Genomic DNA, 24,589 nt, shown 5'->3' with positions numbered 1-24,589 from the left:
CTGGTCTTCTGGGGAAGGGCGCAGCTGCATTGGGGCTTAAATAAGCATGACCAAGAAGGGCAGTCCCAATAAAGCAGAGGAGGGTGGGGCTTAGTATATGCAAGCTAGGCAGCATGTGTAAACCCTGAGTTCCTTCCAACAGGTGGCTTTGTGCTTATTGACAAGCAGGGGAGAAAATTCTCTCCACCCAGCTCCTTTATCTCTGGAAAGGAGTCTCCATGAATGCTGCATCTCAGGGACATGTGACAAAAAGGGTGAATAATCGCCTCCCTGTGTGCCCCAGGTATTCTTTAAATTGCTGTTTCCATGATGTCTGCCCCGGGATATTTTCCTGCCTTCTCTCCAGGAACAGCACAGTGACCTCAAGGCTCTATCCCAGTTGAACCTAGTACCTTTCAAACTCTAGATTTAAAGCCCTACTAGTTTCAAGAACTCAGGCAAATCAGCCCTTCTCATTTTCCCAAGAACAAGTTTAGGAAAATGTTCTCCTTGTGTCCTTCACTTTGTCATGTGCTTCTCTGCATCCATGGCTCCTTCCACTTTTCATCATTTCTGATCTGTGTCTCCTGACCCATGTCTCCATACTTCCTATCTTCTTTGAGGTGGTTTCTTTCCCTTTAGTTATGAAATTTGTCCTGTCATTCTTCAGGTTGGTTTCTGTGATATTTAGAATAATTTGATAGTTACCTACTTGTATTCATGGGTTGAAAGGAGCCTAGGGTCCCTTATTCTGCTGACATCTTCCTGAAGCTCTGTATAGATGCCTTTTGCTGCCTGCCACTCTCTATTTCACCAAGGTCTTAGCCTGAAACCTTAGGATTAAAGATTTCCAGTGAGTCTCTAACCCACACAAATGACCTGTCCAGTGCCTTTAGGCCTTCACCAGGATTTTCTGCTAAACTGCATCCAATGCTCTAGCTTCCACATTACCCACTAGAAGTGCAAACTCTGAATGATTTATTTAATATATTGGTGGATTTGGTTTGCTAATATTTTATTGAGAACTTTTGCATTTATGGTTATCAGATTTGGATTTGTAATATTCTTTTTTATTGTGTTTTGTTTTTTGTCTCAGAATGATGCTGGCATAGAATATTTGGCAGTTTTCCTTCCTCTTCATTTGTTGTTAGTGTAATTTGAGAATAGGTATTAATTCTTCCTTAAATGTCTCTTAGAATTCACCTGTGAAGCTATCTATTCTTCAACTTTTGTTTATTGGGTTTTTCAGCGGTCTACATGTATATATATATTTTCTTTTATGATTTCTTTGTTGACCCATTTATTGTTTAGTAGCATGTTACTTAGCCTCATGTATTGATGTCCTTCCAATATTTTTTCATGTGGTTTGATTTCTAATTTCATAGTGTGATCAGAAAAGATACATGGTATAATTTCAAAGTTTTTTAATTTGTTGAGTCTTGTTTTGTGGCTTAACCTGTGATCTCTTCTGCAGACTGTTCCATGTGCATATGAAAATATATGTATTCTGTTTTGGGTTAGAAAGTTCTTAATATATTTGTTAGATTCATCTTGTCCAATGTGTCATTCAAAGCCATAGTTTCCTTTTGATTTTCTGTCAATGGGAAATCCATTGATGTTAGTGGTGTGTTAACAACTCATACCATTATTTTATTGCTGTCACTATCTTCCTTTATGTTTGTTAATAATTCTTTTATAAGTGAGGTGCTCATGTGTGCATAAATTTTTATACTATTTATGTCTTTTTGTTGATTTTTATAATTATGTAGGGACTATCTTTGTCTCTCTTTTTGTTAATGTTTATTTATCTTTGACAGAGAGAAAGACAGAGCATGAGCAGCGGAGGGACAGAGAGAAAAGGAGACACAGAATCCGAGGCAGGCTTCAGGCTCTGAGCTGTCAGCACAGAGCCCGACATGGGGCTCGAACTCACAGACCACGAGATCATGACCTGAGCTGAAGTCAGATGCTTAACCAACTCAGCCACCCAGGCACCCCAGTTCGTCTCGTGGTACAGCCTTTACTTTAAAGTTGACTTCGTATGATTTCACTACTGTTTAATTACTGTTATACCCAACTCTGCTCATTTTTAATAAGGTTGGGGTGTGTGTGTTGAGTTGTACAATCTCTTTACATATATATTGAAGATTAACACTTTATCAGATATGTCATTTGTAAATATCTACTTTTTTTGGTAGGTTGTGTTTTGTTTTTGTTTTTTTGTTTGTTTGCTTGCTTTCATTCACCGTGAAAAGCATTTTATTTTTATATATTCCTTATAGTTTATTTTTGCTTTTGTTTTCACTTCCTTAAGAAAACATATATGGATAAATGTTGCCATGCCTTATGTCAAAAAAAAATAATTCCTGTTTTCTATTCTAGCATTTAATGGTTTCAGGTGATACATTTAGGTCTTTAATCCATTTTGAATTTGTTTTTGTGTTTGGTATTAACAAGTGGTCCAGTTTAATTCTTTTGCATGTAGTTATACACTTGTCTCAGCATCAGTTATTGAAGAAGTTGTCTTTTCCCCATTGTATATTCTTGCCTCCATTGTTATATTTTAATTGACCATATAATGGTGGGCTTATTTCCAGATATCTTAAAATCTGGAATTGTGATACACCCAGCTCTGTTTTTCTTTCTCAAGGTTACTTTGGTATTTCAGGGTCTTTTGTGGTTCCATGCAAATTTTAGTGTTATTTCTTTTATTTTTGTGAAAAATATTGCTTATATTTTTACAGGTTTTGAATTGAAACTGCAGATTGCTTTGCATAGTATGGACTTTTTGAAAATGTTAATTCACCCAATCCATGAGATGAAATATCTTTCTATTTGTTTGTGTAATCTTCAATTTATTTAATTGGAGTTTTATAGTTTTCAGTGTACAGATTTTTCATCTCTTTGGGTAAGTACATTCATATCTGTTTTATATTTGGGGGAACAACTTGAATTGACTCATTTTCTAATTTCTCTTTCTCTTTAAAAATTTTTTAATGTTTTCTTTGCTTTAAAGAGAGAGACAGACAGAGACAGAGACAGAGACTGAGTACAAGCAGGGAAGGGGCAGAGAGAGAGGGAGACACAGAATCCAAATCAGGCCAGGCTCTAACTGTCAACACAGAGCTTGACACAGGGATTGAACTTGTGTACCCTGAGATCATGACCTGAGTTGAAGTTGGATGCTTATCCAACTGCGCCACCCAGATTCCTTTCTAATTTCTCTTTCTGCTACTTCATTATTAGTAAATAGAAATGGTACCAAGGAGGAGGGAGGACTTGGGGTGGCAAAGGAGAAGGGAGACTCTAAGCTTGTCTCATCTCTTGAACACAGCTAGATAGATATAAAATCATTCTGAATGTCAAATAAATCAATTGAAGGCCTGAATGAATAAAAACTGCAACAGTGCATGTAAAAGAAAGGAGGACCACCTTTTGGAAGGTACAACGTGCAGACAGTTTACCAAGGGAGATAGTGCTCTGGGTCCAAGCCACAGGGAGGTTACCACATAGTAGTATAAGCAGCAGAGCACAAAATCTGAACTTTTAGCAGTCTGTTACTGTGGGGGAAGTGCCTGGCTTAAAGGTGCTCAAGTGGTGAAGAAGGGTAGAATCACTGGAGTGACAGTGTGGTCTGAGAATCCCTTCCTTAGGTGGCCACAGAAACAGTTTGTGCCAAGTGTCAAAGTTCTGTGTTGTTTCCAGACTTCAGAGAAAAGATTTGCCCTATATGAGGGCTGCAAGCAGGGGTACTGGATTTCTGCTCTGTTTTGATATGAACTTTGAACAGCTGTATAGTCCTATCACTACTTTTTTCCCACAGGCCAGTGAAAACATGGCAAGACACTCCCCTAGATGAATATCATAGGTCCACACCATGGGATCCTTAAGATTTGTAGTTTTGAAACTCAGTGGCACACCTGAGATTAAAAAAAAAAAAAAAGTTTGGACAGAGTGGTGCTTAGTTGGGTCAGTTGATTAAGTGTCTGACTTTGGCTTGGGCCATGATCTCACTGTTCATGAGTTTGAACCCTATGTCCAGCACTGCACTGACAGTATGGAGTCTGCTTGGGATTTTCTCCCTCTTTCTCTCTCTCCACCCCCCATCACTTGTGCTTTCTCTCTGAAAATAAATAAATAACTTAAAAAAAAAAGAAAGGACACTGGCTGGGAGAACATGGGGTTCTGATGGAAACTGGGGACACAAGGCTGGTGACTAATTGCTCTTCTATGAGGTTTCCTTGAAGAGTGGGGGTGATGTGCAAACTCAGCTCCTGGACTGTAGAGCAGGGTGTGGCCATATTCATTCAGCCCTGCAGAGCTGAAAGCCTTCAGGGAGCAAAACAGTACCACTTAGTGGAGGATGGAGCCACTTAAGCCAAGCCCTTCCCCCCTATACCCAGGAGATGCATTTCCTCTTTAACAGGTCAGCCTGAGAATCAGAGAACATCAGGCTCTTCTCCCCAGAAGACCAGCACAAAATCTCCTTTCCACCTAGTGTACAGATCATAGTGCTGTAAAGCTTCAGCTCTAGGGGAAATAGTATCAAAATTCTGTTTTACTTTTATTCTTTATACTTTTTTCATTTATTTTCTTATTTTTTCTATTTTTTTTACTTAATTTTTACTTAACGTTTACTTAGTTTTACTATTAGTATTTTCTTACCTTTTATTTTTATACGTACAAATTTATATATACATGTTCTTTTACCTAGATTGTTTTAACAAGCAGACCAAAACACGTCTTTATTTTGTTTGTTTGTTTGATTTCTTTTCTTTCTTTTCTTTGCTCTTTTCTTTTCTGGACAAAATAACGAAATGGAGAACATCACCACACACACACACACACACACACACACAGGCAATGATATTCATGACCAGCGATTTAATGAGCACAGATATAAGTAAGATGACTGAATGAGATTTGAAACCATTATTATAAGAATACTACTAGAGGTTGAAAATATCCTAGAAGACACCAAAAAAACCCTTTCTTCAGAGATGAAAGAACTAAAACCAATCAGGCTGAAATTAAAAATTATATAACCAAGATGCAATTTAGAATGAATGCTATGATGGCAAGAATGGATGGAGCAGAGTACCAAATCATTGATATAGAAGATAAAATTATGGGAAATAATGAAGCGGAAACAAAGGGAAACAAAGGGAAAAGACCATGATATGAACTTCGAGAATTCAGCAACTTATTAAAGAGGAATAACATTTATAGCATAAGGGTCCCAGAAGATGAAGAGAGAGAAAAAGGGCAGAAGTTTTATGTGAACAAATTATAGCTGAAAACTTTCCTAATCTGGGTAGTACACAGGCATCAAGATCCAAAAAAATGCAGAGAACTCTTACGAAATCCCACAAAAGTTGGCTATACTAAGGCATATCATAGGCAAATTCAAAATAAAATACACAGACAAGGAAATAATTCTGAAAGCAGCAAGGTAAAAAAAAAAAAAAGGCCTTAACCTACAAGGGAAGACATAACAGGTTTGTTGCAGATATGTCCACAGAAAAATGGCAAGCCAGAAAGAAGTGGTGGGATATATATTAGGTGCTGAATAGGAAAAAATATCCAGCCAAGAATTCTTTACCCAGAATGCCATCATTAAGAAAAAGAGATACAGAGTTTCCCAGAAAAACAAAAACTAGTAGTTCATGACCACTAAATCAACCCTGCAAGATATTTTAAGGGGAACTCTTTGAGTAAAGGAAAAAACAAAACAAACAAAATGACCAAAGTAACAAACACTCTGAAGGACTACAGAGCATCACCAGAAATACCAACTCTATAAGCAACATAATAGCACTAAATTCATCTTTCAATAATCACTCTGAATGTATATGGACTAAATGCTCCAATCAAAAGACACAGGTTATCAGAATGGATAAGACAAACAAACAAACAAACAAACAAGATTCATCTATATGCTGCCTACAAGAGACTCATTTTAGACCAGAGGACACCTGCAGATTGAAAGTGAGGGGCTGGAGAACCACCTATCATGCTAATGGACATCAAAAGAAAGCTGGAGTAGCCATACTTATATCAGACAAACTACATTTTAAAACAAACTGTAACAAGAGATGAAAAAGAAGATTATATCATATATAAGGGGTCTATCCATCAAGAATATATAACAAATTTAAATAATAACGCCCCCAACTTGGACAAAACCAAACATATAAATCAATCAGTAGCAAACATAAAGAACCCAATGATAATAATACTGTAATTGTAGGGACTTTAAAATCCCACTTAAAGTAATAGTCACATCATCTAAGCAGAAAATCAACAAGAAAACAACAGCTTTGAATGTTGCACTGGACCGGATGGACTTAGCTTATATATTCAGAACATTTCATCCTAAAGCAGCAGAATACACATTCGTCCCAAGTGCACATGGAACATTCTCCAGAATAGATCGCATACTGGATCACAAATTAGGCCTCAGTGAGTACAAAAATATTGAGATTATACCATGCATATTTTCAGACTAGAATGCTGTGAATCTTGAAGTCAACCACAAGAAAAAAAAAAGGAAAAACCTCAAGTACATGGAAATTAAAAAACATCATACTAAAGATTGAATGGGTTAACCAGAAAATTAAAGAAGAAATATATATATATATATATATATATATATATATCCTGTCCATATTATATATATATTAATTTCTTTAATACACACACACACACAAGGAAGACAATTAAAATGGATATATATATATATATATATATATATATATATATACACATATATGGAAGACAATTAAAATGGAAAGACTAAGTCTTTCCAAAATTTTCAGATGCAGCAAAGACAGTCTTGAGAGGGAAATAGATTGCAATACAGGTATATTTAAAAAGCCAGAAAGTTCTAATACAAAACCTAACATTACACCTAAACGAGTTAGAAAAGTAACAGCAAATTAAGTCTACAGCCAGCAGAGAAAGAGTAATAACAAAGATCGGAACAGCAATAAATGATATAGAAACAAACTCTTAAACAAAAAACAGAACAGACCAAAGAAACTAAGAGCTATTTATTTGATAGAATTAATAAAATTAATAAACACTCAGCCAGACCTAACAAAAGAAAAGAAAAAGGACCCAATCAAATAAAATCATGAAGGGAAAAGGAGATATCAAAACCAAAACATCAGAAATTAAAAAGAAAAATTATAAGATAACACTGTGAAAAATTATATGCCAACAAACCGGGCAATCTAGAAAAAATTGACAAATTTCTAGAAACTCACAAACTACCAGAAAAGAAATAGAAAGTTTGAACACACCTTATAAACAGCGAAGAAATTGAATCTGTATTAAAAAATCTGCAAACAAACAAAATCCAGGACCAGATGGCATCTCAGGGAAATTCTACCAGACATTAAAAGAAGAGGTCATATCTATTCTCAAACTGTTTCAAAAAATAGAAATGGAAAGAAAACTTCCACTCATACTGAGACCAGCATTGCCTTGATTCCAAATGTAGACAAAGAACTCACTAAAATGGAGAATTATAGTCCAGCATCCCTGATGAACATGGATGGGAAAATTCTCAATAAGATACTATCAAATCGAATTCAACAGTACATTGAAAGAGTTATTCACCACGTTCAGTGGTATTTTTTGGTGCGTTGTAGGTTTGATTCAATACTCACAAATGTAGCCATGTGATACATCACAATAATGAAAGAAAGGATAAGACCATATGATCCTGTCCATATATGCAGAAAAATTATTTGAGAAGATGCAGCATCCTTTCTTGATAACCTTCAACAAAGTAGGGATAGACAGAACATGCTTCAACATCAAAGAGGCCATATACGAAACACCCACATCTAATATCATCCTCAATTAGGAAAAATTGAAAGTCTTCTCCTTAAAGTCAGGAACAAGACAAGAATGTCCACTCTCACCATTACTCTTAACATAATACTGAAGTCTTAGCCTCAGCAATCAGACAACAACAACAACGAAATAAAAAGCATCAAATCACCAGGGAAGAAGTCAAACTTTCACTATTTGCAGATGACATGATTCTTGATGTAGAAAACCCAAAAGACTCCCCACACAAAATTCCTGGAACTATACATAAATTCAACAAAGTTTCAGGATATAACATCAACATGTAGAAATATGTTGCATTTCTATACACTAATAAAGTAGCAGAAAAGGAATTCAGGGAATCAATCCCATTTACAATTGTACCAAAAGCAATTAGATACCTAGGAATAAACCCAACTAAAGAGTTTAAAGATATATACTCATAAAACTATAGAAAGCTTATGAAATAAATTGAAGACACAAAGAAATTTCAAAAACATTACATGCTCATGGAATGGAAGAACAAACATTTTTAAAATATCTATACTATCCAAGCAATCTACACATCCAATGCAATACCTATCAAAATATCACCAGCATTCTTCAAAGAGCTAGAACAACACCAATCCTAAAATTTTTATGGAACCACAAAAGATCCTGAACAGCAACACAATTCTGAAAAAGAAAAACAAAAATGTAGCATCATGATTTCAGATTTCAAGCTATAGTACAGAGCTGTAGCTATCAAGACAACATGGTGCTGGCATAAAAATAGACACATAGATCAGTGGAACAAAATAGAAAACACAGATATGGACCCAAAACTGTATGGTCTACTCATCTCTGATAAAACAGGAAAGAATATCTAATGGAAAAAACTGTCTCTTCAGCATATGGTGTTGGAAAAACTGGTCTTTGACATGTAGAATAATGAAACTGGACCACTTTCTTACACCATACACAAAAATAAATTCAAAATGGTTGAAATATCTAAGTGTGAGACAGAAAGCCATAAAAATCCTAGAGAAGAACAGCAGCAGCAACCTCATTAACTTTGGTTACATCAAGTTCTTAATAGACACTTTAACCAAAGCAAGGGTAACAAAAACAACAACACAAATGAACTATTGGGACTTCATCAAGATAAAAAGCTGCACAGCAAAGGAAACAATCAATAAAACTATAAGGCAAGCTGTGGAATGCAAGCAGATTTTTTTTTCAAAGACATATCTGATAAAGGGTAGTATCCAAAATCTATAAAGAACTTAACAAACTTGACATCCAAAAAACAAATAACCTAATTATAAATGGGAAGAGGACATGAACACTTTTCCAGAGAAGACATTTAGATGGCTAACAAACACATGAAAAGATGCTCAATGCCACTCATCATCAGGGAAATACAAAGGAAAACTATGATGCAAAACCACCTCACACTTGTCAGAATGGCTAAAATGAACACAAGGAACAATAAGTTTTAGCAAGGATACATAGATAGAGGAACCATCTTGCCCTGTTGGTAATTCAAATTGGTGCAGCCTGTCTGGAAAGCAGTATGGAAGCTTCTAGGAAAACTAAGAATAGAACTACCCTATCATCCAGCAATTGCACTACTAAGTATTTCCCCAAAGGATATAAAACTCGATTCAAATACAGATTCAAAGCTGTACATGCCCCCTGTTTATAGCAGCATTATCAACAATAGGAAAAGTATGAAGAGACCCCAAATGTCCACAGACTGATTAATGGAAATATAATATGTGTGTGTATACACACACACACACACACACACACACACACAATGGAATGTTACTCACCCATCAGGGAGAATGAAATTTTGACATTTGCAATAATGTGGATGGAGCTAGAATGTATTATGCTAACAGAAATAAGTCAGTCAGAGGAACACAAGTATCATATGATTTCATGCCTATGTGGAATTTAAGAAACAAAATAGATGAATGGTTAGGAAGGGGAGAAAGAGGAGACAGGAACACAAACGACAAGAGACTCTTAATGATAGAGAACAAACTGAGCATTGATGGAGGGAGGTGGGTGTGGAATTTGCTAGATGGGTGATAGGTATTAAAGAGGGCACATGTTATGATGAGCACTTTCTCTTGTGTGTAAGTGATGAATCACTGTCTACCACTGAAGCCAATATTACACTGCATGTTAACTAAGTAAAATTTAAATTAAATAAATAAATAAATAAATAAATAAATAGAAAAAAAATTATTACTTTGACTATTTGGGGTCTTTGGTGGGTCCATACAAATTTTAGGATTGTTTTTTCTAGCTCTGTAAAAAACTCTACTTGTATTTTGATAGAGATCTCATTGAATGTGTACATTGCTTTGGGTAGTATGATTTATAACATTTGTTCTTCCAATCCATAAACATTGAGTGTTTTGTTCTTTTCTATATTTTGTTCTTTTTATCATTTTATTTCTGTTTAAAAAGTTTCTATTGACCTATAAATTTGCTTATTTTCCCTGTTTTGTCCAGTCTACTGATCAGTCCATCAAAATATTCTGTATTTTACTTCATGATTTTTATTTATGATTTTTATTATTTATTTTAAGTGTATTTATTTATTTTGAATGTGAGAAAGAAAACAAAAAAGCCTGGAAGGGGAGCAGGGAGAGTGGGGGCAGAGGATCCGAAGCAGGCTTTCTGCTGACAGCATAGAGTCTGACATGGGGCTTAAACTCATGTAATATGACCTGAGTGGAAGTCCAAAGCTTAACCAAGTGAGTCACCCAGGGATCCCTTTCTTTGTGTTTTTGATCTAAATTTACCATTGATTTCTTCTTATACATTCTATCTCAATAATTGCATTACACATCTGATTTAGCATGTTGCCCACTTTTTCCCTTAGAGCTGTTGACATATAAATCATAGCTATTATAAATGCCCTTTCTGATAATCCAATACCTGTATTATGTCTGAATCTGCCTTTGGGTCTTATTTTTTCTCTTGAGACTCTGTTGCTGTTTTATTTTATTTCCTTTTACCATGTCTTGTATTTTTTTTCTTGAAAACTGGGTATATTGTACCAGGTTATAGAAACTGTTTTAGTTTGAAATGGAGGAGGGGCAATGTTCTATAATCTTACAATTAAATTTTATTTATTTTAGTGGGTCTCTTTACTGGCATGTGATCTTCGTAAGTGTTTCTTATCTTCCTTTCTTGTGTTGCTTAAATAATATAGAGATTTTTAATTTTTTTTTTCAACGTTTATTTTATTTTTGGGACAGAGAGAGACAGAGCATGAACCGGGGAGGGGCAGAGAGAGAGGAAGACACAGAATCGGAAACAGGCTCCAGGCTCTGAGCCATCAGCCCAGAGCCTGACGCGGGGCTCGAACTCACGGACCGCGAGATCGTGACCTGGCTGAAGTCGGACGCTTAACCGACTGCGCCACCCAGGCGCCCCATAAATAATATAGAGATTTAATGCAAACTCAAGGAAATCACCAGCTTTAAAATAATGAATTAGTTATTCTGTTTATTTTTTAGATGGAATTTGAAAAGTGAGTAGTAAAGGCCATATCTATAATATATAAATATTAATAATATTATATTTCAGGGGCACCTGGGTGGCTTAGTGGGTTGGGCTTCCGACTTCCGCTCAGGTCATGATCTCACAGTCCATGAGTTCAAGCCCCGCGTCAGGCTCTGTGCTGACAGCTCAGAGCCTGGAGCCTGCTTCAGATTCTGTGTGTCTCTCTCTCTCTCTCTCTGCTCTTCCCCTGCTCACATGCTGTCTCTCTCTCAAAAATAAATAAAGATTAAAAAAATTAAAAAAATATTATATTTCATTAGTTATAAAGTTATATATGAAAAAAGTAATTCTGACTGTGGCAACATCACAAAACAAAGGGTAGAAATATTTTTGTTTATAATAAATAAGAACTTTTTAAGACATAATTCATAAGTGCCAACCAATATGAAAAGAATATTCTTTTTAATCCATAATACTTGGATTTGCAACTAAATATAAAAGATCAAAATAATAATTCTTTGGCACACCTGGCTGGCTCAGTCCATGGACTATCCATGGACTGGTCCATGGATGTTTGCATGGTCCATGGACCATGGATCTTGATCTTGGTGTTGTAAATTCAAGCCCTACGTTGGGTGTAGAGATTACCAAAAAATAAAGTCTTATAAAAATAATAATAATGTATTCAGAAGCTAATAGAGGAGAATGTATTTATGATGTCTTAATGGAAAATATCTTTATATTATTTTAAAAATATTTCTATTGAAGTTTATTTGACACACAATATTAAATTAATTTCAGTTGCACAACATAGTGACTTGACAACTGTACATTATTCTATTCCCACCACAATATAAGCAAACATTTTAAAATTTGTAAAAAGCACTAATCTTAAAAACCTTGACTACTTTCTTACATTAAAATTGAAGACATTTATAAATAAATTAGTAAAAAATTCACAATGTGAGAGGATATCTGTAATAGATATAAAATAACAAAGGCTCTGTTTATGGTCTATTAAAAATAACTCCCATTAATCAACAAGAAAACAAACTCACAGGTACAAACTGTGACAGTACCTTGAACATTTTACAAAGGAGATATAGAAATATGCTGATACATAAGACAATGGGCAAAGGACTATGCTAATTGATGTCTTTTTATAATTCAGTACAATGATAACCATGAATCAAACTGACGATAACAAATTTTGGCCTTTATAATTTCATTAATTAATGCTACAAATATAACAGCAGGAGAATTTTCCATGCTGACTCTCTTCAATGTATGTGAACTAAAGGATTGATTTTTTGATTTATAGAATCATAAATTATGCACTTTTTTTGTGAAAATTCACAATGTGTTAATTGGAGAGGTATATGAAAAGACAAACATAAAAAAAAGCTAAGATATTCTTTTAATAAAGCAAGGGCAAAGGATTTGTTTTAATATAATTACAAAATTCCAGTTATTGGGATTGTTTTCTATATGCAAAAGACAGACAGACTCAGGAACAAAGTAAACCGGCCATAATGAAAAACATAGCTATATAGATAATTTATAACAAAAAATACACTTTATGAAAGTTGGAGGATAAGATATTTTTCAAATAATAGTGTGAATTAGATATCTCCTTTTAAAAATAACAAATTTGATATTAATAGTACCCAGCTCCAAAATAATGATTTCCAGACTTGTCATAAAACATATTTGAGAGGAAAATTTAGTAAGAGGTCAAAGAGGAATAGATTTTTGACTGAAGGATATAAAATAACTTATTGGATAGTGTACATGAACACTAACCTTGAAAAGGGAAGGAGTGATTAATATGACATTAATGGCAATTATAATTGTTCACATGTCTCAGCATTAAGAACATGAGAACCCAGATCAAAGAGATGGTAGTATAACTGTAACATGGGTAATTATAAAATGCTCTGTATCTAGATTCTGTAAAAATAAAAATAAAAAAATAAATAAATAAATAAATATTAAAAAAAAACTTCTAAAATCAACAACAAAACACCCAATCCAATATTTTTTAAAAGAGGCAATGGGGCGCCTGGGTGGCTCAGTCGGTTAAGCGGCCAACTTCGGCTCAGGTCATGATCTTACGGTCCGTGAGTTCAAGCCCCGCGTCGGGCTCTGTGCTGACAGCTCAGAGCCTGGAGCCTGTTTCAGATTCTGTGTCTCCCTCTCTCTGACCCTCCCCCATTCATGCTCTGTCTCCCTCTGTCTCAAAAATAAATAAAAAATAAAACGTTAAAAAAAATTTTTAGAAAAAAAAAAAAGAGGCAAGCTGTTTGAATGTAACTTCTAAAATAACAAATGACAATGAAAAATAAACATATTAATTGTTGCAAAATTTTATTAGTAACCAAAGATATGCAAAGTACAAGGAGATATAGCTACACAATCATGATATAGGTAGAAATTTAATTGAAAATTAAGTATTTTTTTAAGATCATCAAATAATAGGAATTCACACAAGAATGAATTAAATGAACACAATCACTTATGAAACCATTTGGCATTACCTAGTTTAGTGGGTTAAATGATGTCTCATGATGTGTCTCCAAAACATTATGTCTCTACCCTAAAACATTAGAATGTGGTCTTTGGAAATACGTCTTGGCATATGTACTTAGTTTGGGATCTCAAGATGAAATCATCTTAGATTCAGAATGGGCCTTAAATGAGTGAGTTTTTTGTGTTTTTTGTTTTGTTTTATTTTATTTTTTTTTTAATTTTTTTTTAACATTTATTTATTTCTGAGACAGAGAGAGACAGAGAATGAACAGGGAAGGGGCAGAGAGTGAGAGGGAGACACAGAATCCGAAACAGGCTCCAGGCTCTGAGCTGTCAGCACAGAGCCCGACGCGGGGCTCGAACTCACGGACCGTGAGATCATGACCTGAGCTGAAGTCGGACGCTTAACCAACCAAGCCACCCAGGCGCCCCTGTTTTGTTTTGTTTTAAAGAGGAAAGGACACATAAATATATCCAGAGGGAATAAAGCCATGTTCAGATAGAGAGATTGACATTCTGCTGCAAAAGCCAGGAAACATTGAGCGCAAGCAGAAATTGGAAGAGACAAAGGATTGTCTCCCTTAGGACTGTTATAGGACCCTGTCAACCCCTTGAAGTAAAATTTCTGGACTCCAGAACTTTGAGAGAGTAAATTTACATTGTTGTAATCCACCAAATTTTCTGGTGTTTTTTTATATCAGCATTAGGAAGCTAATACATCCAATAAATTTTAAAATTTTCAGATTTTCTACCTACCAATTCTACTCATACTCATACCTCAAAAAATTCGCGTATATTTGTGATAGAACACATATAACAAATACTGATAGAGAAGTTATAATTATAAAAAATCCTCCAAATTCAAAAATATTATATTTTGAAAAAAATATATATAATGAATATTATTCAGGTATGGAAGTAAACTATAAATAAGTTAGAATATTGGAAACAATGTTACAAGCAAAATGTCAGGCAAAGGAAATAAGACACAGCATAGATACATATAATAATTTTCAATTTATATTTGATTTAAAATTCAAAAATTTTACTTTATAGTTTAGCATGGCAAATAATATTGCTAAATATTAAAAAAATAAAAATGTAATTATATAAGATTCATTGCAATCATTAATTTGGGAAGTGGGAGGTGTTTCCACCAAAAAGAAATATACAAAATATCATGTGTGACAATATTATTCTAATGTTGTATGAGGATTGATGGTTCCAGGGGTCTTCTATTATTTTTATCTGTTTGTAAAAATATGTTTATACGAATTATATTTATTTCTAAATAATAAATGATGTAATATATTAAACATGTAAGCTAAAAATTGTATTTTAAAATAGGATATATTGACTTAAACAGAATTGTGTTTGTCAGAAAAAGAAAGCAAAATAGACATAGAAAATTATAAAATTATGTAATTAATAAATCTGTTTTAAGCACTAAACAATATAAATAACAAGTAAGCATTTTGTATGATAATAAGTTATATTTTATTTACTACCACCTAAGAAATATTCACAAAAAGAAACTGTTTATTCCAAAGAAAGACATATTTAATCAATTTTTATAGTTCAGATCACATTCTTTCAATAAACAGATACTAAACAAATAGAAACAAAGTGAAGATTTCTTGAGAACTAAAATTGTAAGTTTAAGTTGTCAACATCCTAAACATCCTAAACAAAAATTATCTAAAATTTTTCCAGTAATAAAATTTAATGTAATAGTTACAAATATAAGGTCTGAGGAGTTAATTAAAAATAATATATAAAAACAAAATGGACACAGCCAACCCATACCTCAGTAAATAACCTTTTATAAGATGAATATAAACCATAACAAAAGCACAGGTGTCAATACTCATCTTAGAAAATAGGAATCACAAAACACAAATAATTTACCACTAAGATCTTTGAAACTAAATGAAATAAAATGCCTCTTAGATAAATGTTGTTTTGAAGATATATTATACACTGATTTTCCTGATATGATTCAGAATATAACTGAATGTAAATGGTTTTATGTAATTGAGTGCCTGCACCATTAAATATGAATGTATACACTTTTTCTGTGTTTGTCTTACAGTGTGATTTTAAACTGTTGGTTAAAATTTAGGAATCTCTTTTTGGGATTTTATATATCATCTTTTCTATTTATTTCTAAATTCTGGATAAAGAAAACATCTTGAGGTCACATTTATTTGATATGCAGGATATCTGACTTTTCTAATAATCAGCAAATAAATTTTTGGTGGCCTAATGACCATATTTGAAGTCTAACAATTTTTTCAAATCAAGTACAAATTGATGCCAAACTTGAAAATTATCCGACTAGACACTATATAAGCTGTCTTAAAACAATATACATCTGAGGCAATATACATTCCATTGTTAGTTTGAAAGCTCCCAGTTCACAAACTATTTTTATATGTTAAATAAACTCTTATCACTTACTAATTTAGTGATCTGTTACTTTTACTTCTGCTATTCCTGCATTTTGACATGTGCAAGGTAGCAGAAAAACTAAAAACAGTTTTATATCAGACAAAAGGATTAATACGTTCAATGTGAAAAATAATTTCCCTGTCAAAATATATAAATATAAAATATATAGATCAAGAACACAGAATAAAATTTAAGAAAACAATTTTGAAATGTAGACAGTACATTTAAAAAGTTTTCCATTATTGGTAAAATGTTACAAGAAATATATTTTTTTTTTTATTTTTTTTTAACGTTTTTTTTTTTTTTTTTTTTTTTTTTTTTTTATTTTTTTGGGACAGAGAGAGACAGAGCATGAACGGGGGAGGGGCAGAGAGAGAGGGAGACACAGAATCAGAAACAGGCTCCAGGCTCTGAGCCATCAGCCCAGAGCCCGACGCGGGACTCGAACTCACGGACCGCGAGATCGTGACCTGGCTGAAGTCGGACGCTTAACCGACTGCGCCACCCAGGCGCCCCAAGAAATATATTCTTAAATTAACTTACTAAACTACGTCAGCAAAGCAAGAAGAATTCACAATGATGAATGAAATTCCAGCCTTCCTGTACATAGGCATTAAAACTTTAACATTGCATATATGTTAGCATTCAATGGTTAAACTTTATGAATTATTATTGAAGGAATACTTAATAAATATTTCTCTATTAAGGGTATAACAAACTCAGTGTCTACAGAAGACTGTTTGCTAATACACATAAATGAAAATGCATACATGAGATTGGAGGCCAATGGTAGAAAGCCACTTCACATCCTAAGTGAAGAACATAGGGGTAGTCAGCTTGATCTGATGGTCCATGGACAAATATAGACCCCTTATTTAAAAACCTAGGAATTTTTCCATTAGTATTTATATTTGTATGTGACAATTCATGATTTTAAATATTAATTTAATAGGTTTTCAAACACAATGATGTGCTAACAGAAGTCTTTATTAAGTTAAATAATTCACCTAAAAGAGAAATTTTAAGACCTCTTTTTTTGCCTACTAGCCTAAGATACAAAAATCTAGGGGGAAGGGAATGTGTTATCCTGATTTAAAGGCATGCCCATTGCCAGGTCAGTATTTGTGATCAGTCATTTGGAGTAATATGATGTGGGACCGGGTCACATGTTAACACATACCACTGTGAAATAGGAGAGCATGATGGAGAAAGAAGCCCACTAAGACCCCCATAATGGAAATCAAGGAGAAACATTTTCTGAAAAAACAGATGTGTGGTAAAAAAAATATTTCAACAAGTGTTGTATGTTCAATTTTCCCATTAGTGTCTTTTATTTTCCTAAAGTAGAGAGAGGTAAGCTATGATATAGGTTAAAAGCTCATCTATGGATGAGAGGAATTTCTAGGGATATTTAATGCATATTAGTTTATGCAGTTTTGGTTATTGTTGCCTGAAGAATACTACAGTTTTTAAGTATTGGCTAACTAGTGAAAGTGAGAAAAGAGGTAGAATTACCTAAACTAAGATAGTGGTCTAATACAAAGAAATAATTTTTCATGCATATTTTATACACATTTACATTTATTTTCACTCTACCTTTATTAAACATATCTTTTTGTCAGAGTTGCTCCATTTAAGGGTCATAACTCCAGAAAATAGCCATTATGTCAATTTTCATGCAAGTATTAAATTATAGGGTGTGTATGTCAAAATATAAGCAGAGATATAAAATGTCAAATATTAGAATATATTATAAATCTATAAAAACGGAAGCAGTGTTACTGAAAAACATAACTGTAGTTATCTTCATTGCTACGGTGAATCAGGTCTACCTGAGACCATAATATCTGAATAATTAATCTTTACAAAGTTAAAGACGATTTATTACTTATTAAGTACCACTGAGAGACTACATTTAAATACAAAAATAAAATATTTTAAGTCAAAAAGACAATAAAAAATAAACAGGAGTATAAAACAAATTATGTGAAAGTGATAAGAATTTTTAAGAATCAAACTTTCACAGTTAAATCATGTTAATTCAAATATTCAAATATAAAATTCTTTTATAAAAGAAACAATGAATGGGTGCTATTAAGTAAATTGTTAAAGGTAATATACTTGAAACTAATATAATTTTGAATGCTAGTTATACTAAATAAATAAATAAATAAATAGTTAGAAGTAAGAAATAAGTCAAACATACGAGAAACTATGAACACCAGAGCTGGTAAGAGCAACATGAACACCTGGATAAGAGCAAAATGGAAAAATTCCAAAAAAGAATGTGAACATAACACCCACACATAACAAAGAGTTTCACAATCAATTGATTTCAGAATTTTAATCAATGTTGCAATATTTATGAGGTCCCTATAACTTACTAACTTAATAAATAAAATAAAAAACAAAATAATGACACATATACTAAATTTTTATGTCTGTTTGTTATGTTACAATTTTCCATGAGTTATAAGTTTAACAAAAGTATTAACAAGAGAAATAATCTTTTCCTTAGTATATTTACTTTTGAAAATTTTTAAGGAAAAAAAATTCATAGAAAAGGGAAACCTGCACAGAAAAACATATTTATATAAATTTGAAGAAAACAGTATAAACATTAAAGTAAAGGTAGATACTGAATGAATTAAGTCAAGCTACTATAGATAACTATTTGAATGTTGTCACATCTATAATATTGTGCTTCTAGGAATTAGTAAAACAAAACAGTACAAAATTATAATATTAATTTTAACATAATGTGACAAGAACAGGAAGGAAAAATTGTGTTTGTGGGCTGGCCACATATTGAATTTGCTTGTTAACAGACAAAAAAAAAAATCAAAACTATAGTTTATCTCTAGTGACATTTGTAGATTAAAAATAGTAAAAATTAAACATCAAAATTTTAAATATTTAAAATTAAATACATTAAAAGTTGGAAAGCTTGAGTTTTGAGCAATACATTGTACATGTTTACTTCCTAAGTGTTGATATAATACTGGTATTTAGGAAGAATTAGTATAAAATTCAGTACGGGGTCAATATTGAACAGGGTTAATTTTTTCCCTCTTGTTTAATAAATAAAGAGAGTAAAGACAGCTGTATTTTATATTGATGGCTGACTGGCAGATTTCTGACTTACAGAATTTTGCTTAATGAATTTGTAAAGATCATATAAGGCACAAGAGAAAGGAATGCTCTGCCCCAATAGTGGTTTGCCAAGGATAGGGAGAAGGGATTTGGCCATGAGTTGTCTATAGAAAAGTAGCATTTACTTACTATATATTTCCTATCTCGATTACAGTAATATTCTTTTGCAACCAAGATCCATCCTTACATGTCTCTTATCAACAGATATTAACTTATTAGTGTAATTATCTTCCCAGGACTTTCCTGAAAGCTCCAGCAACCTCTTTGTTTCACACATTATCAATGAGGGGATTAAGCAGGAGTGTAAGCATGGTGTAGAAGACAGAGACCACTTTGTCCTACTTTTCAGTGTGATAGACTTTGGGGAGAAAATACTTGATGATGATTGTTTCACAGAGGAGAGTTATCACAGGGTTCCTGGGTGGCTCAGTCATTAAACAGACTCTTGATCTCAGCTCAGGTCTTGGTCTCAAGGTCATGAGTTCAAGCCCCATGTTGGGCTCTTTTTATGGGCAAAAAGCTTACTTTAGAAAAAAGAGAGAGAGAGAGAGATCACAATCTTGTGGGAAGAACAGGTTGCCAAAGCTTTTCTTTTCCCTGAGTTTGATCTTTGTCCCAAAACAGTGGAAAGGACCTGCCCATATGAGGCCCTGATGACAGATATTGGAAAAATAAAGCAATACAACATCGTTAAATACACACGCACACACACACACACACACACACACACACACACACGTTTCAGGAGTGCTGGGATCTCACAAAAGAAATGATGGATTTCCCTGGAGGCACAGTAAGGGAGACCCAGAGTATAGATAACATGGATCAAGGCATTGAGAAGTGCACTCAGCCATGTGACAGACACCATGAATGCACAGACTATGGGACACACGAGAAATGAGTAATGGAGGGGATGGCATATAGCTACATAGCGGCCATAAGCCATTACTGCCAGAAGAAGACAGTCTGCTCCCATAAGAGTCATGATAAGGAAAAGCTGAGTTCCACAACCAATATAGGAAACGCTGCTTCTTCTAGACAAAAATGCAATGAATATCGTTGGGGTAAAAATAGAGCTATGTAAGAGATCCATCAGGGAGAGTTGACTGAGAAGGAAATACATAGGAGTATGGAGGAGAGAATCAAATTAAATAAGAGTCATCATCATAACATTGCCAGCAAGGGCTGCATGAAAAAAACAGGAAGATGAGAGTGAAGAGAAGTTTGGGGTGATATGGTGATATGGTGAAATGACCCCAAAAGAACAAAGTCAGTTCCAGTGGTTCTATTGATCCATTTTTCCATTCTCTCCTTCTGGATTCATTATCCTGGATAGTGCTGACAAAAATGTTCAGACTCACCATCATTTTACATTGTGTCAATTTCATTTTATCCTTTAGTCTAGCAATATTAAATAATATTAATAAATAGCTAATATTTTCCAAATATTTTAATTTAATTAAATAATAATTTAAATACATGATTGAAATCAAAAATTGTCTGAGCCCAATTTTAGTTTTCTTGTCATTGAATAATTTGTGAAGAATGTATGACATCATACATGTAGTAAATACGTAAATCTGGTATGTAAAATTATTGCTTGATTTTACTTATATTTATACTGGATTAAACTGTGTTGCAAAGGCAAGGCTGGTGACATTGAATAAGGAAACTACTCACCTAAGCAGATCAACGTTTTGGTCGTCACTTGGACTAAAATTCAACTAATTGTTCAGTATCAAATAAATCATTTTTCCATAAATACTATATAGAAACTATCACCTTCTATTATTTTTCCTCAAGATATTACCAGAAACATCTTTATGTGAATGAAAGTGTTACGTGTAAAAATACTCGGAGTGATTCATCTTCCCTTGATGTCAGGGCCATACATTACCAACAAACTAAGGAGGTTAAACAGCCCACAAAATCTCTCTACCATAGAGAGTTGTGAAAAATTGCAGTTCTACCTGCACTGCTCTCAGGGTAAATATCTCTTGTTTGTCTTTCTGTTTTGCTACGTAAGCAAAATTATTCCACTATCCTTCAAATGCCCCCGATTGAATAAGTATGTTCCCTTAAAAACAAGCAAACACAAATAAAATTCAGTTGCATAATTATTTTTTTTTTTGTCAGCACCAGATACCTCTATCTTGGGAACTTAACAATTGCTGTGGTGAAATAATAGCTGTCACACTGGAAGAGTTGTCACTGAAGATGCAGAGCAAGTGAAGTTTTTTCCTGATTTTATCATTTTTAGTGACCTCAGTTATGCTAATTAAGTTTTATTTCCTTTGGTTCTTATGTATAAAATGGGTATGTATGTTTAGGGTTTTGTGAGTATGAAGTTCATTGATTATAGCAATTTTCTTGGAACAGTGCCAAATGCATAGGAAATACTAAAAGTTTCCACATGGAATTGAGTTTGAACCTTATGAATAAATATAATTAGGAGTATGAATTGCCTATAACATACAATTATATTTTATTTTATGTTAATCTAAAATATACAAATTAGAGACTTGTATAATAGTCAACATGTATTCAATGTTTTTTTTAATCAAGGTACACATGTACGAATTTAAACCTCAAATAGTTCTAAAATGTTTATAATAAAAACAGCAGTAACTTTCCTCTAACTTCTTCTCTACCAGTCTTGTTATCCAGAGCCAAACACTTCAAATTCTTTTAGCTATTTCTCTGTACATATGACACTTATCTAAATTAATCCTAGAGCTGTTATTTCTTGGTTCCAAACTTTAGATATCAATTGAGATTCTCAAAAAGACAATCTCCTGAGTGGAGCCACTTCTCATGAGATATCAGGCTTCATCTCATTTTGCTAAAGCACATCTTCACAGAGCTTCTCAATATAACTTCATAGCAGATCAATGATTTGTTCCATATATGTGTAAAATAATTTCATCTGTCTTTATATTTCATTTCTACTTTGGCTTGGAATAAAATTCAAGGTTAATAACCAGTTTTCTTCTGAATTTGGAAGGCATTTCTCCATTGTCTTCTCAAATTCATCATTCTTTGAGACATCAGATGCCCTTCAGATAGTAGCTCCTTTGCTTTTCCTTTCAAAATCTTCAACATGTATTTGTAATCAACTATATGTTTAATTCCATTGTTAAATGTCATGTTTTCCATATATATCAAGATCCTGGGTCTTTTTCAACCAGAGATATACATCTACCATTGTGATTTTGGGTACATTTATAATGTAATTATATATATTTCAATAAAGTTTCCCTCATCATTCTAATCCCCTTTTTTACCTGTATTTGGAGAAATAACAGATATATAAATTTTTTCAGAAACTGAGCTTGATCTAGGAATGATACATTTGGCTAAGTTTGGGTCAACTAGGGGAAAATTAGTCATATGGTGAAGTTAGTTGGGATTGGATAACAAGGTGAGATTAATTTAATATAGTATTGATTTTAAGGTGAAAAAAAGGGATTTTTCTAGTGTGGACTTTTGTAAGATATCAAGCTAATGTTAGTTTTTATTGATTATAAATCAATGTGCCAGCCAGTTTTAAGTGGTTTACATAGATATTAAATCCTCACACTTGGTAATGTCCCTGGAAGTGAGGTACTGGGCATAATACTGTTTCAGTGTCTGTGATCATACCCATATTTTATAGCCATGCAACTTTAATATCGCTGAAAGTTTGTTTTTATTATATTTAGAAAAAAATAGTACAGTGTTAAAATCCAAATGTAAGAATAATCAAAATTTGAGAAAGACATCAATACATTCTCAATTCATCACAACAATCATATAATTAGAAAGCAGGCCATTTCTCCTTTCACAAAGGACTCATTTTGCAAAAACTGTCAAAATATCAAGAAAAAAGAAAACGAGTATCATCACTGTTACTGAATAAAAGGAAAACTGTGAAAACAATTTTGAAGTCAATTTATCCTCTTTTTCTTTTAAATTTAGCCTTATTCTTTTCGTTTCCATTGGGATTTAAATAGCATATGTGTAATAATACTTAAGAATTTTCATAAAGAAAACTCAGGTTTTTATCTTGTTTTGTTACCACTGAAAATAACTGGAAATATTTTTAAGTGTATTTTTTATTGAAACTTCCCTTCCATTAAAGCAGCATAGAAGCTAAAAATCACACTTCTTCTAACCTAAATGACTATCTTAACAGTTGTCAGGTTGGTATTAACTCAAAGATCTTAGCTGCATGGCAGAAGTAAACTCGAAAATGCAACTCTCAGGATCCCATTGCTTACACAGTTTATGACTAACATTCACCAACGATTTGGAAAATAGATGAGAACAAAAGGAGCTATACTTTGAGGAAGGCAGATGTGTGTAGAAAGATGATAAAGCGGGGCGCCTGGGTGGCGCAGTCGGTTAAGCGTCCGACTTCAGCCAGGTCACGATCTCGCGGTCCGTGAGTTCGAGCCCCGCGTCGGGCTCTGGGCTGATGGCTCGGAGCCTGGAGCCTGTTTCCGATTCTGTGTCTCCCTCTCTCTCTGCCCCTCGCCCGTTCATGCTCTGTCTCTCTCTGTCCCAAAAATAAATAAATGTTGAAAAAAAAAATTAAAAAAAAAAAAAGATGATAAAGATGTGTTTTAAATCCACTTCCAAGTGAGCCCCCAAGATATATACTACATTGATGCTAGAGATTAAGACTTTCAGTGGGAATATCACATACATTCTGAGATTTGTAGTACCCACCACATGAGTTCCCAAGACCCTTTAAAAATAGCCTTCACTCTCCCAGCCATTCTAAAGTACAGGTAAACATTTAAATCACTATCATAAAATCCATTATACCTGGAAAACCATGAATGAATTTTGTTTACAAAATAATGCAAATTTACACAGTGTTTGCTGTCAGAAGATGTCCTAAGGAAGGAAAACCTCAAAGATGGGAATCTGAAATTGTTCTCCTAATCTGATTAGATGAAAAGAGAATAATACAATAATTGCCAGTGAAAAATGGAATGCTAGTATACCAGAATGTACTGTAACCGAAAAAAAAAAAGTTGTTTGAATTATCACTGGCAATTGGTAAAAATCTAATGCATTAAAAATTTTGGAAGAAAAATTTACCCTTAAAGAATTTATTATGGTAGAAATAAAGAACATATTATTT

At 33.5% G+C, this 24,589-nt stretch overlaps 1 long non-coding RNA gene across 1 annotated transcript; it reads left to right on the top strand.

Annotated features, from left to right (window-relative positions):
• The first annotated feature begins 1,804 nt into the window (after nt 1-1,804).
• Nucleotides 1,805-22,729, top strand: LOC147584577 (uncharacterized). The gene is made up of 3 exons (XR_015251459.1): nt 1,805-1,990; nt 2,724-2,887; nt 21,262-22,729. It is a non-coding gene; the product is annotated as an uncharacterized LOC147584577 (long non-coding RNA).
• The last annotated feature ends 1,860 nt before the right edge of the window (nt 22,730-24,589 follow it).

The sequence above is a fragment of the Puma concolor genome, chromosome A1, assembly GCF_028749965.1.
Source record: "Puma concolor isolate L17-30 chromosome A1, mPumCon1.1.hap2, whole genome shotgun sequence".
Taxonomy (NCBI): domain Eukaryota; kingdom Metazoa; phylum Chordata; class Mammalia; order Carnivora; family Felidae; genus Puma; species Puma concolor.
This window is presented reverse-complemented; position numbering and strand designations above follow the sequence as displayed.